The 14,772-nt window shown below is 36.0% G+C and overlaps 1 protein-coding gene across 1 annotated transcript in view; it reads right to left on the bottom strand.

The window, feature by feature from the left end:
* LOC128860443 (calcium-binding protein E63-1) overlaps positions 1–13,431 on the bottom strand; it is a 205,370-nt gene extending 191,939 nt beyond the window's left edge. The window contains exon 1 of the mRNA XM_054097974.1: positions 13,033–13,431. The gene's annotated coding sequence lies outside the window, so the exon portion shown is untranslated. The remainder of the gene's footprint in view (positions 1–13,032) is intronic.
* Between the last annotated feature and the right edge of the window lie 1,341 nt (positions 13,432–14,772).

Raw genomic sequence — 14,772 nt, 5'->3', positions numbered from 1 at the left:
GGCGATTTTTTTGCATCCCCAAAAAAGACACTGAAAGTTCGACCGACCCAAATTGGGGGACATCAGAATTCGTTTTAGAGGTATGGTTCGTTCGGCAAAGCTTCTTATTTTGAGCCCTAGAATATGATTTTCACAGAGCAATGGGCGATTTTTTTGCCTCCCCACAAATCGACCCGGATTAGTAAACGTATATCTCGCTATAAATTTAGGAATAAAAAATACATTCACACACATTAAAATATGTGTATTTAATATCTATATCATCGTAGCATTACAGTTCGGGGTGCACCATTGCTTTCGTTACAATTTGCCTCCACGTCACTAGGTCATCAGCTTTTCGTTTGATATCAGACATGCCCATAGCTCCAAAATCGCCTTCGATGTCATTTCTCCAACGTTTTCTCGGCCAGCCTCTTCTTCTATCGCCTTGTGGATTTGTTTCGAAGATCTTTTTTAGAGTTCTATGGTACGGCAGCCGCCGTAGCCGAATAGGTTGGTGTGTTGGTCAATCGAAATTCAGAGAGAACGTAGATTCGAATCCCGGTGAAGGACCAAAATGAAGTAAACGTTTTTTCTAATAATGGTAGGTGGGGCAAGATTTCCCAATTCAGTCGCTCTAAATATTTCTGGATTTCTGGACCAATTTAGCAACGTGTGGCCTGGCGTTGTCATGCAGCAAAATCAGTTTGTCATGTCTACCGTCCCATTCCAGCCACTTTTCTTTGAGAGGTCGATTCAAGCGCATTAACTGCAATCGGTAACGATCGCCAGTGATGGTTTCAGATGGATTAAGGAGTTCATAATAGATAGCATCCTTCTGATCCCCCCAGATGCACAACATAACCTTTGAAGCATGAATATTTTTTTTCGCTGTCGATGGAGCTGGTTCACCTGGCAGGGGTTATCACAATAGATTCATTTTTCATCGCCAGTTGCGATGCGATGCAGAAAACCTTTTCTTTTCTGCCGTTCCCTCTCTTTCAATTGATGTGGCACCCAGTTACCTACTTTCCAGACCATTCCCATCGCGTGCAAACGCTTATCGATGGCTGATCTGTCAACATCCAACTCTTTAAACAATTATCAATGTTTCGACACGCGTCTTCATCAAGTAATTATTGCAGTAGAGTATCTTCGAATTTTTTCAGTGCCCCTTCTCGATCTTTATAACTCACCTCGAAATTGTCACTTGGGAAACGTCGAAACCACTCTTTACAAATTGTATTTGATGGAGCGTGATTACCGTAAATATTGATCAATATACGACACGTTTCAATTGCACTTTTCTTTAAAAGGTAATAATGAAGCATAACTTCCCGCAAATGCTATTTTTTCGAGACGAACGTAGAAATTTTTGATGTCAGATAAAGAAGGACCTTTACGCTTCGAACGAATGTCAACTACTGCGATCGAGACCTCACATTCACCTTCAAATCCCCAGTATATCACTAGAACACAAAAATGATATCAGTCTATTTAATATTTTTTAATATGTTAAATTCTGAAATGGCAGACTCCGAGCATAAGAAATGTCTTGTGTCAAATTGTTTTTGTAGAAATCGAGAATCTGAATGTTAGAATCCTTTCATAATCTATGGAAATTCGTATAGACGCAGCGTTTACAAATATTTTCTTGGAGCCAATTTAGTTTTCAATTAAATGATTTTTGCATACTTGTTCTCGAAACATAATCGACATATATTTCGCACAGCTCTAGAATCATCAATTCGTCATGTTAAAAAAAAAACGCGCTGTGCACTCACACCTGATGGAAGCAATAAATTTGGCAGCGCAAAATATCTATAAAACAGCGCGGCACAGTTGCAGTGCACTACAAAGTCGGGAGCGCGAAGCGTTCGCGACAGCCCAACAAAATATATAAAAATATGTGTGTGTATGCAGATATGCATTTAATAAAACTAATTACATAAAATTACCAAAAACAAACAAACAAATAAATAAGTTCAATTGTGAATATGAAAGCAGGTAAATAAACGTGCGAACGTCATTGGGACTGAATATAAGAAGCAAAAGTCGGTAATTTTTTTGCATATAAAAGATGCATCCGTGCCTTATGCGCTTATTTGTTGCATTTGTATATTTGTATTTGTGTTATAGAGCGCCGTTATGGTTATATTAAGAATATATTTTCCAATGAATTTGCAATGCCCCGTAAAACAAATTGTCAATATTTATCTCTGTCATTTTAAAGTCTACAAGAATGCAAATCGCACTGAAACTTTTGATATTTATTCCTCTGTTATTCAACATATCACAAAGCGTGCAAAATTTATGCGCTGACGAAGATAAAGCAAAATTAAATTTAATCAGACTTTAACATACATACATACATACATATTTTCCATGTTCTGTGCACCCTTTAATGAATTGCCTGTGATGCACAAATTTTTGTCAAAACAACTCAAATGGGACTCGAATTTTGCCAAAAAATTTTATCTCTGGCGTGACGCTTTTTCATCTCGATAGCTATGTACCATACTCGTATGTATGTATGTGTGTCAACAAACACAATTAGCGCTCTTGGGGAATAGGAAACCACGCAAATGATTGTCGCAATGCCAATTTATCCCGTATAATACATATAAAGTGGCTCAAAAAAAGTTTACTTTCATAACTCCATTATAAATTTATTTTAGACATAATTTGTGCTTTGAATTGGCAGCATTTGTCAGAACAGGCGAATTAAAATGTAAGTTGCTAATTTTTAAATTATAATTGTTTTGTTATTTCAATTGATTTGCATCAATAATACAATGCAAAATCGAAACATCGATTTTTTTTACTTCAAAGCTTATGTATATAATTCGCAGTACCAGCTCTTACTAAATTTGCAATTGCTTTCATTGATCAATTTCAATGAAATTGGCAATCGAGAGAGCAAATTGAATGAATTTGACAATTCGTGTCATGAAATATTTTGAGTCATACACCCCACGAATAAATTATGAGATCAAAATGATTATCATTTCCTTGATTGTATGCTTAAAACGGTGTCCTATAACGGAAATTAAAAAAATAAATTAAATAAATAATTGGTGATACATTTCTGTTAGGTCTTTCGCCGAGCTCCTCCTCCTTTTTGTGGCGTGCAAATGGACCTACATGTTATGCCGACTCCGAACGGCAAATGGTTTTTTATGAGAAGCTTTTTCATAGTAGATATACACTCGGAGGTTTGCTATTGCCTGCCGAGGGGCGAATAATATTAGAAAAAATCATTTGTATCATTTTGCTGTTTCATGCACGGAGATTCGAACACTCGCCCTCCCGAATGGCAGACACGCACCAATTCATTCGGCTGCGCCGACCACCAACGAAAATTATTCCGCATTTATTGCTGGTATTTTAGTAACGGTTAAATTCTTATAATAAATTATAAGACCAAAAACATTTGCTTTCAATTTAAAAATGTACAAGTTCTATTTATCATAAACAACTATAGAACCTTTGCTTATTATTACTGTGATTAGAAATGGGCGTGGCACGAATGGCTGTTTTTCTGAGTTACATGAAATTGTACACCAAATTTCATCAAAATCGGATTATATTTAAAATTTGTGACCAAATTTTGTCTTGGTAGTAGTCAGGCAGTAAATCAATCTATACCATCTTTCAAATTTATATTTTTCAAATCGCATAACATTTAACATTTCCGCCCACAAGAGGGATAGGTGTGGCAGTACGTCAATATTTACGGTATTTCATATGCCTTATTTTCTAAGTCAAAGTAGAACCCATGTTAAGTTTCAGCGAAAGCGGAACACTCCGATTACTGTTTTTAGCCACAACTTATGTGGCGACGTTTCACTGAGCGTCACATTCATAAGTTTGGCAGTACTGCCAGTACTGGTTGGCATCACAAAGAGCGTTGGGGGAGAACCAGAATTCGCTGGATGCGTTACCTCACGTAGTTGTATTATAAACCAAAGTTTCGAAACAGTCATTGAAAAAATAGTTTAATTATGAATTTAATTGCATTTTAGTAGAAAAAATGTATTTGAGAGAGTTAGAAAAGGGTAAAGGAGTCCCGACATGATTAATATGGTCCTGCGTAATCGTAAAAATAATAGAACTTCTTAATGCTTCAACGAAGTTCACAGTGTATGGTAGGTTTTCCGATGAAAATTTTCGTTGGCCCATTGCGCCAAAAAGGCAAACATTTATTGCGTCTGTTGAGCTCATTCTAGCGTATTTAACACAAATACCTATTTTAAACGGGCTAAAATTTATAGATTCATATATTCAGATGAATAAAGTGTACAGCTTTATTTGTATATCGTATTATTCGCATAAGCATACGAGTACATATGAATGTATGAATGTATGCATCAAAACAAACAAGACAAGTTCATCAATTCACACAAGTCCATTTCGTATTTTTCTGAATTTTCGAAATTATTAATAAAATTATAGCTGTCTATGTAGGTATGTATGTTTGTATGCATACATATACCAAATTCATTTTAATGTACGAGTACGGGGTGTGCCATTTCAATCTAGTCAACCGAATTATTGAATAACTTTGACAAAACTCAATCGATCAGCGTCATTAATTAAGTATTTCAAGCGTCGATTCACTACAATTTCATATATTATATTGAAAACCAATTATCAAATATTTGTGTTAGATTATATTCCATAGGATCGAAATTCAGCTGGCCGATTATAGGGTGAAGTCTATTGCGCCGTCAACTAAGGGAATTGCCGCTCTTAAGGCACCTATACATATACATCACATTTTTCACAAACCACCGCGGGATGGGGTAGTAACTGGTTCTCTGGTAACTGTTCGGACCAGTCTTTGCTCACAAGCCTTTATTAGTCATACTTTTACAAAGCTTACGAATAGTCACTTTGCTTTTTTTTACTACTTTCTTGCTTGGATTTGAATATTGGGAATTTCTATTATTTTATTACGCATTTCTCTATTAAAGCAAAGAATTTTGGTAACAAAATAAAGAATTTACCACATTTTAAGCCAACTTACTTTTTAGGCGGTTTTTTTTTAATTTTTGCGGAGTTTCAATTTGAGCACAATTTTTAAACTCGACGACCTTCCATGCAGTTTCGTCATGAAATTATTGGGAAATTTCACGCATATATCATGACCAAGAATTTTATGTGGATTTTGAAAGCTATTTCACGTGAAATGGGAACACAGCATTACAGCGAATAAAGAATACTAATTATTATAATTCAATAATTCTTTTATTCAGATGATGATGGCGCACCCTGTATAATTGTATGCATGTCTGTGAAATTTTTTTCTATTTTTGATGGCTTTGCGACTATGTAGTGTTGTTGTTTGTTTAAAAGTTATGAGCACATTTGTCCGGCTTTCCCCACGCCTACTTTTCCATACACGCGAATTCATGTACTTACATATGTACGGATATCGACATATTGAGATTGACATACATGAAATAAACTGGCTGCTGGGAAATTTCCGTATGTTTTTGTTTATTTTTTTGTTTTGCAACGCAATTTTAAAATTGTACATATTAAAATTAATAACAGAAAATTTGCATAAATCGTCCCCTTAGTATTAAAATAGCCTATAAATTTTTTGATGTTTTGAGAAAATGAATTGCAAACTTTTTGTCGAAAGTAGCTCTCACTCAAATCTCGTTATGTCTGTAAATATTTATTATTTTTTGACTGACGTTTTGACCCACTTTGTGGAACTAGAATTTGACAAAATTTTGACCACATATAAAATCAATGATGGAGAATCCAAAAATTCAATAAAAAAATAATAGCCTATGAGCACATAGGCTATTGTTATACTAAGGGGACGAAATAGACATTAAATAACGCTTGACTGATCAAAAATGAGCTCACAAATCACTAATAAAAAGTAACCGTTTACTTCTCCTCCTTCTTCTTTATTGCCGCGATGACCGCTTACGCGATTTTGGCCGAGTTTTCACTGTTTTACGAGTCTTAATATGTACATAAATTGCTGACCCTCTCATCCACGCTATCCCTCAATAAAGGACAGCTAAGTTCACGATGTACTGAATGTTACACAGAGGATGCTCCTGCCTTTAACTTGGTTGCGTGCTCTCCCATTACTTTGTGTCAGTGCTAAATTTGGTATAAGGTAAGTGACCTATAGAGTAAGTGACCTGGCGACCACCGTAGCCAAATGGGTGGGACAACCATACGGAGGACGAATCTCCGTGAAACACCAAAATGAAGAAAAAGTTTTCTCTAATAGCGGTCGTCGCTCGGCACACTATGGCAAACCTCCGAATGTATTTCTGCCATGAAAAGCGCCTCATAAAAACCATTTGCCGTTCGGAGTCGGCTTAAAACTATAGGTGGAGCTTATATGTGGAATAACATCAAAACACACAAAAATAAGAGTAGGAGCTCGGCCAAACACCCAAAAAGGGTTTAAGCGCGTTCTTCGCCTGCTAGTTATCTCAAAAGTTGGCACCGTGGTCCATCTACTGTTGGCCTGCGTGATGTAGACCAGTCTGATTTAAGATCAGATCCCCTCCGAGCCAGTTCATCCTGGAACTAGTATCCAGGGACCCAGACAACGTTCGTGATACATCGCTTAGCCAATTCATTAAGAATAGCTCTGCGTTCAATTGCTACTTTGGAAGAAGTAAATACTATTGCACTTTAGAAATTTTATGGTAGCTTAATTGCCAAAGTTGTGAGTAACAGTATGCGAACTTTCATTGCCTTTTTCTATGGAAAAAATTATCAAATATCTTCAATTGTTTCGCATTCTTTATACCATCATTGCAACTATTATTTCGTCATCGTTTTCCTTTTCTAACCAGAGCAAAATGCGAGCTTCTTGTGACAAAATAGTAATAGGTAGCAAGGGAAGGATGTTACATAAACAGATGCTTGGGGCGAAAATATGATAAGCATAGTACTATCTAAAGCTATAGGCTGACCCGTAAGTTAATTCGTAGAAGAGCAAAATAAAGTTTTTCTCAAAATGAAGGGCTTTTTCTCCCCCCACGCCACGGACGACGGGTTAAAAACAATTAATTAGGTATCAATGTTTGATTATCAAGCAAAAGAGGTATTTTAGACAGACTCCAGTCAGAAATTACTTTCAGCAGGGTTGCCACCTAATTTTTGTTGCAGAAGTTCTAAAGGGTTTTCCAATAACAGGTGTTATTTTGAATAGCCTGCTACTTCGGTAGATGTCACTTTTGAAGTTGTAATTTTTTGACAATTGACAAGTAGAAACTACGCCTTAAAAACAATGGAACGATACACGCTTAAACAACGCATTGAATTCACGCATTAAAATTCACTATAAAAATGGTAAAAATTTGGTAGAGACGGTTCGATACACTCGAACATTTTTGGATAATCGTGAAGCACCTTGTCGGACAGCAATACAGAAATTGGTGAAAAAATCGAGCTGTTGCGACAAGTTAGTGCTGTGAAGTATAAAACCCGTGCACGTCGCTCAAGAACAGCCAACAATTTTGCTATTGTAGGCGAAAGTGTTGAAGAAAACCCAGGTTTGTCCATTCCTCGTCGTTCTTTGGAATTAGGCATTCCACAAACGTCTTTACACCGTATTTTGCATAAAGACTTGGGTTTTAAGGCTTATAAAGTCCAGTTATTACAAGAACTCAAGCCGGCCGATCATCAACCACGTCGTGTCTTTGCTGATTGGGTCGTTGAAATGCATGAAAATGATCCAAAACTCCATCGAAAAATCATCTTGAGTGATGAGGCCCATTTCTACCTCGGTGGCTTCGTCAACAAGCAAAATTGTCGGATCTGGGGCTCAGAAAATCCAAGAGTTATTGTTGAAAAGCCTCTCTATCCTCAAAGCGCGACTGTTTGGTGTGGTTTATGGTCCGGCGGAATCATTGGACCTTACTTTTTCGAATATGAAACTGGAGCAACAGTTACGGTGAATGAATTGCGCTATCGAGAGATGGTTAACGATTTTTTATGGCCAGAATTGGATGGTATTGATCTGGACAACGTTTATTTTAATCAAGACGGCGCTACGTGCCACACAAGCAACGAAATCATTGACATTTTACGGGAACAACACCTCTTATTGGAAAACAATTTATTACAAAAATTATTTTTACTTTTCGGCAGGACAAATATAGTACAATTATTGATAATACATAGTTTATTTGTACTTTCTTTTATTTTAATGCCTATTAAATAATACTACAATCAAAATACTAGTTCCATTTGTAGATAGTACAGTTCAGTTTAAGAACAAAAAATTATCATGGAGGAAATGATGGTTAGACTAGTAAATACCATAGACGGAAGCATTACAGGATGAATGGCCACGGTAAAAGCAATGAAGTCGGAAGTCCTCACAAAATGAAGCCATGAGATGTGAAGCGATATGAGATGTGTCGACACGGGCAATAACCCAAACCGCAAAAAAGGCGAGTATGGGCTAAAATTTAACATCAGAAGCTGAAAATTAAGAACAGAACCGAATATCCATCGTTTGGAAAATCATCAATGTGCATCGATTAGCGGATAGCCTTAAAACGCGAGGAGTTCCTTGAGCGCGGAGGCCGAATGAAACCAGAATGATGGAGAAAAAAATGGTTAAAGACGGAGAAGGCTTTAAATGCAGAACGGTTTACCTTTCTTTGAATTCCAATAAACAATATGTAAGTATATCCTAAATTGAAATGAAAGGTGAAAACGAACAGAATTTAGGAAATCTAAGTATGTATGTATATACCATAGGGACTACTAGTGGGAATTGTTCAATGCTGATACCCTGTTTCGGCCATATTTTTTGACAAGTTACACGATTTACTATTGCAGCACTTGTAATTGATAAAATTCTGACACCGCTAGGGTTTTTTGAAGTAGAAAATCTATGCCAATAAGCCGCAATCGGTCGATGACCTCTAAATCAACATAACTCAGGCCCTAAGCCTAGGCAAACATTTAAACGGTGTCAAACTCCGCACATAAAGACATAAAGAGCCAGCCAAATAAAAAATTTGTTAAAATTTCTAAAAATGTATCTCACGCACAGCCATTTCAACTCGTTCTTATTGGAAAATCCTAAACACAGAAAATTGCGCAAAATAATTTACCTTAAATTCTTTGTCATAAAAGTTACATGAGGTTATAAACTGTCCTCATATACCTATATAGATGTCGAAAATTGCTATATGTACTCGTATGTATATGCATGCTTCACATACATATATACACATTTTATGGTATGTACTACATACATACACATTATACATATGAACGTGTAGACATCCATGTAATCCGACCGGGCTAGATATTATGAACTCCAGTATGCAACTACAGTGTAATTAATTAATAAATGCGAAAACTACGCTTAAGTGGTTCAATTAATTATCTGTGTAGCTATAAATTGGCAAAGAATCTACAGTGCAAAAGATGACACAATAAAATTCAGTAAATATGCAGAACGCATGGAAAAACATTCAATTGCCTAACACATGTTTTTGATTCATTACTTAAAATATTTAAAAAGAAGTTTAGATAAGTTGAAGTAAATTAAAATGTACCTGCATTATTTTATTTACAGGTGCCAAAGTGTGTGGTTCTATTCTTAGTTTCAAATAGCTCAATGCTCTATTTGCTGTTCATTTATGTATTTGATTTGGCTTAGCTTCATTTTTAAAATTTAGACAGATTAGATTGTTTAGTTACGTTTGCTTTTCAAAAATGTTTAATTGAAATTTAATAATAGCCATTAAAAAGCATAGATGTATGCAATATCATTCGTGAATTGTTCCTCTCCTCTTTCAAGCTTGTGCAAAGCTGAAAGTCTCCATGTTTTTATCGGTTTAAATATACGAGGGCGGCTCAATAAGTACCCGTGTTTGATGACAGAGGGCGTTCCTGAGGGAAGTTGGTATTAGCATCGTGTGCTGTCATCTATCAAACGATGGATTTGGCAGCTATTTGAGTGAGAAGTGTTACGTGATTTTCGCTAAGACGGAAAAAGAGCAGATCGTTCGATAATTCGCTTTTTCTTTTTGGATGGGAAAAAATGCGAAAAGATAAAAGCAAAGTTGGATGCTGTCTATGGGGGCGCTTCGCCATCTATGACCACATTTAGATATTGGCTCAACGAATTTAAACGTGGGCGAACATCTGTTTTAGATGAGTAGCGACTAGAATGGCCGGCAGATGTGGTTATCGAGGAAATCCTGATTCTAGTTGATCGGCGAACAAAAGGGCGCGAAGTAACAGAGGCCATAGGCATGTCGACCGGAGTGGCAATTAATATTTTACATGATAAATTAGCGATAAAAAAATTGTCGGCCCGATGGGTGCCACGATTGCTCACGGTGGATATCAAGCAGATGCGGCTGTTAACTTCGAAGCAGTGTTTGAAGCAATTTAAGCGAGATCCGAAGAAAATTTTGCGTCGAGTTGTCACCGTTGATGAAACCTGGATTCATCATTACACACCAGAAACTAAACAACAATCAAAACAATGGATTTCTCCCGGTGAATCTGCTCCAAATAAGGCGAAGACAGTCTCATCGGCCGGAAAGGTCATGGCGACGATTTTTTAGAAAAAGGTAGAACGATCACTGGACGATCCTACAGTAAGTTATTGGACCGCCTTTACAACAAATTGAAGGAGGCACGGCCGCATTTGACGAAAAAGAAGGTGCTGTTTCCCCACGATAATGCACCAGCACATACAAACTGCTTGGATTGCTGCCACACCCCCGTATTCACCCGATCTAGCTCCCTGCGACTTTTCCTTGCTCGCTAAGATGAAGAAATGGCCGGGAAAAAAATGTAGTTCAAACGAGGAAGTCATCGCCGAGACAGAGGCGTATTTTGGAGAATTCGACAAATTCTATTTTTTGGAGGGGTTTAAAAAATGGCCGGAGCATGGGAAGAAGTATATCTTTCTAAGAGGGGACTCTGTTGATTAATAAAATTTTATTTTTAGAAACTGGTCTTCATTTCTAACACGGGTACTTATTGAACACCCCTTGTAATTCGCACACACAACACTTTCGTCATTGACGTTATTGGCGTCTTATCTTCTACATTTTTACTATTAAAAGAAAAAATTACAATATGTTTTTACAGATTTTAGTTAACATCATGATTTAAAAATGTGTTATGTATTCTTGAATATGGCTAACATCTCTGTTTCCTTTTTCCTTTTACGAATCATCTGATTATGAGCGGCCATTTGGTGGACATACGGTCAGATTTATTGGAAAAAATAGTCAAAATGTAACTCGTAGCCGCGGCAAAATTACGACTTTAGGGATAGTATGCAAAAAGCCTCTTTAGTACGAGTGGAGTGGATACTCTTATTGTTATGGAAGCGTATTATATAATATGTCGAAGCTAAAATTCAAGCATAGAAAGCTTGTCCGAAATGCGTGCATTCGAGAATACATACAATTATTGGAACTGGAATGAAACCCACTCACCAACTGAGGTAGCATTTTGGTAACTTCCGTAACTGTTGAGAAGGAAGACAGACGAACAGGCCAAACAACTTGGCTTGGCCTCAAAGAAATTATATGGGCATCGATCCCACTTTGGAATGAAAAGAAGAAAACAATAAAGACCCAAGGTACAGCAATAGAAACAGTCTGAAAGCTTTTCGAAATATATTGACACTATTTCTGTATGACAAACTGATTTTTATTACGTTAGAACGTTCCTACAATTTCATTGTGCCCTTCCAGAAAGAATGCCATCAAACTGTTTTTCATCGATATACGAAGCTCGGACATGGAACACTAAGTGATAGAAAAGGTTTTTTCTAATAGCGGTCGCCTTTCGACAGGCAATGTCTAACCTCCGAGTGTATTTGAAGGAAAACGTAACTCAAATCAAAAAAACATCTGTTGTTCGGAGGCGGCATGCAACTCTCTCTCCATTTGTAAAAACCATCAGAGACACACCACAAATAGGTTAAAGAGCTCGGCCAAACATCAACTGAAATTCAAATTCGACTGTTATTAGAAGCAAAATCAAAAAGATGTGTATAACTTCATTATTCTCTTAGTTAAAAAATAAATTCTTTAATTTTTACAATATTCTGTTCTAACATCTATTTTCCTACAAATCTCTCTGCTCTGAACTATTGCTTTTAAAAATAAGCATAAATCGTCCCCTTAATATTAAAATAGCCTACAAATTGTTTGATGTTTTGAGAAAATGAATTTCAAACTTTTTGTCGAAAGTAGCTCTCACTCAAATCTCGTTATGTCTGTAAATATTTATTATTTTTTGACTGACGTTTTGACCCACTTTGTGGAACTAGAATTTGACAAAATTTTGACCACATATAAAATCAATGATGGAGAATCCAAAAATTCAAAAAAAAAATAATAGCCTATGAGCACATAGGCTATTGTTATACTAAGGGGACGAAATGTAAACATAATCATAAACAAAAGTATGACAAAAATCTTTTAGTACAACAATGGCTTAATCTAAACCAGCATCGCATATTTATAGGAATCGCAATGAATAGAGGCGAATTGGAAGAATTAATAAATTATTTATTATTTTAATTAATTAATTTATAGGGGAAAGTGGAGAAAGCAAAAAATAGTCGGTCATAACTGACTTTGTTACAACGAAAAGACCAGCCGAAGCTGTTAGTAATTTGAACAAAATCCGACAGATAGACCGGGCATATCTCACATAGTATCTGACATAAGGTATCCATCCACTGATGATAGCATTTTGGCCGTCAGCACAGAAAATAAACAAAATTTTTCATGCAAGTTACTTGTTTGTGAATCATTCAGTAAATATTTTGATTTTTAAATTAAACAAAATAATTAAGTGTCGCGTGTCAAGTTGCGAAATCACGAATGATAATAAAATCTCTAAATTCCTTTTTTTCTGCCTTTCGCTTGCTTTCGCTTTTTCTCCCTCAGCCTATACGAATGTTTTGTTTCTGTGCTGCCGTTACGGCCTGTGATGACGCTTCTGGTATTCTATCATTCTCGTGATTATCCTATATGCGGTGGCTTTTTGGATTATAATACTTACCGTGACGGGTTCGAGATCCTCCTCTTGCCCCGAAATGTTGAGATTTTCGAAATTTAAATTTGGGATAGAAATTGTGAATGTTTTTTTTTGTATTTATTTGAATTATTTAACACTTTCAACTAATTGTGAGGTCAAAATATTGAATTTATTTAACTGACCACTTTCAAAATAACACATACATATACAAAATATTTATATAATTTAAACTTTTTCCTGTTTCTATTTTTCAAAACAATTTTTATCGGTTTCCTTTAGACAAGAAAGCACAAAAAAAATCAGAGAAAATTTTGGAAAGCCCTTTCCGATCATAGAAAAAAAGAGCACAAAATAGTCCAAAAAATATTTACATAAACCGACAAACAAACGGACAGCTGAGCGTGCGAGTTTGTACGCGACTGTCACCATGGCACACTGGGCAGTATGGTTTATCACACCGCAGCTCTCATCTCCAATCACCTCGCCGCGCCTCCAACTATGTAGTCATCGCATACGGAGCGCAAAAAATCCAAGAATATTGCGACAGAATGTGACACTTTTGCGCTGTTCATTCGTTCATTTGTTAGTTTAATGAGTTGACGATATTTTGTTTTTGTGGTTTTCTAATGCCCGATGTTGCCGAGGCTCGGATGGTGACACGTAACATTGGTTGGCCTCTGGTTGTTTGCTGTTGGTATGCCATGATGACTTGTCACAGCGATTATCACGACAGCAAGCGGGTGGGCAGCGGTATTCAATAAATTGGGAGGAATATTTTGTTGAAATAGGAAATAGCAAGAAATAAAATGCAAAAATAAGTGGGAAACATTATTTGATTTTTTTTTTTTTTAATATAATTGCTGCTCTTTAATAGCGAATTTCTTCGGTTGATTGCTGTCGGTTTGGTGGAGGTGATACAAACATTTTTTATAATTTACAGGAATTAATATATATTTATTAATAGTATGTAGTAGTATAGTTTCGTAAATACTGTAGCATATATAGACGAATTTATCAAATATACGATTATTACTCTGACTACAGCAGAGTGCACCTGATACTAAACAATATTTCAAATCGTTACATGCATTCAAAATATTTTGAAAATTTCTTCGATATAAAAAGGTCCCTCAATTTGCCTGATTTCGCAAGTATTTTGCAAACACTTAACAAACACTTTGTTCCTTGTAGGAACCAAGGGAAACATAGAGTGCTTGCTTTTGCCTAAGCTTTCGTCATTTGAGATGTAGAACACTCGCTTTCTTAACGGTGACAATTTATCAGATATCACGGCTATCATTTTGACTCTGACGTTTCTTATAAACAATAAGAACTTGTTAAGTAAGGTAGATCTATTTTGATCGTCTGATCATCCCCGGTAACGAGGTCAGGATGCTCCATCAAGAACTGGATTCTATGTAGTTGTTGTTAATAGTTTTGATAATCAGGAATCTTTTATTTATTTATTAGTTGAATTTTTTTAAGTTTTAAATTAAAAATTAAATTAAATTGAAAAACTTATAATTTATCCGACGTGCTGATAAAAGAATTTGAAATATTAGTTTGGGGAAAAATTAATCCATTACAACTTAATACATTATTTAAGACATTTCGAATTGCCCGACTTGAGTTAAATATGCACCGTTTTGTTGTATAATTTGTTGCCATTTTAAAGGTAGCTCCATAGGTCCTCTCTTATAGATGTCTTGGTCCTTATTAGGGAAAAACTCTAGTAATCGATTTTCGCAATCTTCTCTTGATACC

The sequence above is a fragment of the Anastrepha ludens genome, chromosome 4 (assembly GCF_028408465.1).
Source record: "Anastrepha ludens isolate Willacy chromosome 4, idAnaLude1.1, whole genome shotgun sequence".
Taxonomy (NCBI): domain Eukaryota; kingdom Metazoa; phylum Arthropoda; class Insecta; order Diptera; family Tephritidae; genus Anastrepha; species Anastrepha ludens.
Note: the sequence above shows the minus strand (reverse complement) of the source record. Positions and strands in the feature narration are given on the sequence as shown.